Here is a 2,500-nt window from a genome sequence, read left to right as displayed (position 1 = left end):
AGTTTCTTGCCTGTTCCTCATGCACCACAATCAACGCCCTTAGAATCGCCTCTAAAATGCACTTATTGGCAATAACTGACTTTTATACACTAATATCTTTTCATTTTCTTACAGAAACCTCCTCCCCTCCCACACACACACACCGATTCATTGTCAGAGGGTGGTCTTTCCTAGATAATACACAATCCATAATACCACCATTAACATATATATATTTTTTCATTATCATTCCTGTCTTTCTCTCCTTCCACCATTGAGCCCCTTATCCTTGTAATGGTGACGTACTTCTTGTGTATTGTATATACATATTTACAGTATTGTTTATTTATTACTATATATTTATTATTGTATATTGTATTGTATTATTGTATATTGTAATCGCAAATGCGATTCAGGTATGCTTTTCGCGCCAACTCAAGGCTTTGGTGTGGTACTTTGGTCTTGGTACTGCTTCTAAAGCGTACGCATGTTTTTTTTGTGCTGTGAAAAATTTACTTTAATAATTACTCAGTGTGTTTCATTTAAGCCACCCTATACATCTTCCATTCCCTTGAGGACTCCAGTGACCTGTTCTTCTTCACCACTGTTCTCTTTCACTTTTCTCATTTATTTTCGTCTCGAGTTTTCCAGCCTGAGATCAATCTCGTAGTTCTGTTCTTCTTCACCCTCCTTCTCCTCCTCCTTCTCCTCCCCCTTCTCCTCTTCCTTCTTCTCCTCCGCCTTCTCCGCTGTCTCCTCATTTCCCTCGCGACAATCTCAAACTGTTTTGCTGATTTTCATGGATTCATTGTTTGTTTTATGCGCCACCAGTCGAGCTTCTTCAGCCGAAAGACACTCCCTTCCGCAGCAAGAGGGTCAAACCCAGAACTTCTAACCCATTTACACCTTAGCCCTGAGCTAGACAGAACTTTTAGGGTCATCATATGAACAATATCGAGGTACCACCCAGCCCCAGGGTTTCTGGTGGACTTCTTAAAAAGCGTTTAATTTCGAATTGACATTGCTGCCTTCTAAGGCTGGACGAAACTTGAGCTAATCGACGCCACTTTCCGTAAATGTTAACGAAGTTTAATATCAACATGTGTGTGGCTACTTTTTATACTCGAGGGTAACGAGGTGAAGTTAGTTAGGGCAGAGAGTTCGTTTTGGGGCTTCCTGACCCCCCCCCCTAAAAATGAATAAATAAAATCCCAATTTCAAGTACCTGGCTGTACTTGAAAGGATAATTAGCTTGTCATGGGACATTTTCATCACGCAATGCACATTTGCAGTATCGGTACATACAAATTATGATAATTATATCTACATATATTTATTCCTAGTTTATTATTTCCTAGACTAACCGTGTTAACACCTGCTATACTTGGTTTAATATATTAATTTATTCACACTCAAAAAGAGGAAAAATTTATCTCTATCATTTATAAAGTATTGTGCTTATTATCCTGAGCGAATTCATGTTCTTAGAAGGCGTGTCTTGAAATATGAAGCTCTTGGTTTTGGGGTTCCCCACACTAACAAGTGCGGCGCTGTTTCTCATCAGTTTCTCTACAACGCCCATTTCCGGGAACACAATTCCCGCGCACTGAATATCATCGTACACAAGTGTGTACAAACTTTCGCAAAACTCTGAAGAATTGTCACTTTCAAGTTATGAAAATTAATGTGCGCACACACACATACACACACACACACACACACACACACACACACACACACACACACACACACACACACACACACACACACACACACACACACACACACACACACACACACACGACTCGGTGGCGCAGTTGGTAGAACGATGAACTACTAGCATGGTGGTGCGCGTAGTGCTTGGTTCGAATCCTGTCCAGGGCCGAAATTAATTTCGGTACAGCTGCGCTTCGGGTCGTTACTCTGACTCTCGTGGGCGGGGAGTTGGGTGTGTGTGTGTGTGAAAGGTCATAGCATTACCCATAGATCGGACCTACGAGCTCTGAGCTCTCTTCCAGGAGGGAAATAGCTGTCGATCACGAGTCGAACACGTGGTCCAAAAGACCAAAAGACCAAGTGAATACACACACACACACACACACACACACACACACACACACACACACACACACACACACACACACACACACACACACACACACACACACACACACACACACACACACACACTCACTCTCGGTGGTGCGGTTGGTAGAGTACTAGACTGCCAGGACGGTGATGCCGGTGGTACCTGGTTCAAATCCTGCCCAGGGCTGAAGTTATTTCAATATCGCTGCGCTTCGAGTCGTTACTCCGACTCTCGTGGGCGGGGAGTTGGGTGTGTGTGTGCGTGTAAGGTCCTAGCATTACCCAAAGATCGGTCACACGAGCTCTGAGCTCTCTTCCGAGAGGGAGCTAGCTGTCGGTCACGAGCCCAACACATGATCCAAAGACCAAGGTGAATACACACACACACACACACACACACACACACATACACACGCACACACACATTCACGCA

This window comes from Oratosquilla oratoria, chromosome 36 (genome assembly GCF_046742065.1).
Source record: "Oratosquilla oratoria isolate Oo_2021 chromosome 36, ASM4674206v1, whole genome shotgun sequence".
NCBI lineage: Eukaryota > Metazoa > Arthropoda > Malacostraca > Stomatopoda > Squillidae > Oratosquilla > Oratosquilla oratoria.
Note: the sequence above shows the minus strand (reverse complement) of the source record.